Below are 1110 nucleotides of genomic sequence, written 5' to 3'. Positions count from 1 at the left end.
AGAACTGATTGTAGTCCCATTCAGTTTGAATCTGCTTGGGCTCTCACTAACATTGCTTCTGGGACGTCAGAACAGACCAAGGCTGTGGTAGATGGAGGTGCTATCCCAGCATTCATTTCTCTGTTGTCATCTTCCCATGCCCACATCAGTGAACAAGCTGTATGGGCTCTAGGAAACATTGCAGGTGATGGTTCAGTTTTTCGAGACTTGGTTATTAAGTATGGTGCAGTTGACCCACTGTTGGCTCTCCTTGCAGTTCCTGATATGTCATCTTTAGCATGTGGTTATTTACGTAACCTTACTTGGACACTTTTAAGCCTTTGTCACAACAAGAATCCTGCACCCCCATTAGATGCTGTTGAGCAGATTCTTCCTACTTTAGTTCGTCTCCTGCATCATGATGATCCAGAAGTATTGGCAGATACCTGCTGGGCCATTTCCTACCTTACTGATGGTCCAAATGAACGGACTGAAATGGTTGTGAAAACAGGAGTTGTGCCCCAGTTGTGAAGCTTCTAGGAGCTACTGAATTGCCCATTGTGACTCCTGCGCTAAGAGCCATAGGAAATATTGTCACTGGGACAGATGAACAGACTCAGGTTGTAATAGATGCAGGAGCACTTGCTGTTTTTCCCAGCCTCCTAACGAACCCCAAAACTAATATTCAGAAGGAAGCTACGTGGACAATGACAAACATCACAGCTGGTCGCCAGGACCAGATACAGCAAGTTGTGAATCACGGATTAGTCCCATTCCTCGTTGGTGTTCTCTCTAAGGCAGACTTTAAGACACAAAAGGAAGCTGTCTGGGCTGTGACCAACTATACAAGTGGTGGGACAGTTGAACAGATTGTATACCTCGTTCATTGTGGCATAATAGAACCATTGATGAACCTCTTAACTGCAAAAGACACCAAAATTATTCTGGTTATTCTGGATGCCATTTCAAACATCTTTCAGGCTGCTGAGAAACTAGGTGAAACTGAGAAACTTAGTATAATGATTGAAGAATGTGGAGGTTTGGACAAAATTGAAGCTCTACAAAACCATGAAAATGAGTCTGTGTACAAAGCTTCATTAAACTTGATTGAGAAGTATTTCTCTGTAGAGG

General features: G+C 43.3%; 1 pseudogene; it reads left to right on the top strand.

Annotated features, from left to right (window-relative positions):
* Positions 1-3: 3 nt before the first annotated feature.
* On the top strand, positions 4-1106 carry LOC145719289 (importin subunit alpha-1 pseudogene; annotated as a pseudogene).
* Positions 1107-1110: the final 4 nt, after the last annotated feature.

Source organism: Leptonychotes weddellii, unplaced genomic scaffold (assembly GCF_054177405.1).
Source record: "Leptonychotes weddellii isolate Sample4059 unplaced genomic scaffold, ASM5417740v2 HiC_scaffold_37193, whole genome shotgun sequence".
Taxonomy (NCBI): Eukaryota; Metazoa; Chordata; class Mammalia; order Carnivora; family Phocidae; genus Leptonychotes; species Leptonychotes weddellii.
This window is presented reverse-complemented; position numbering and strand designations above follow the sequence as displayed.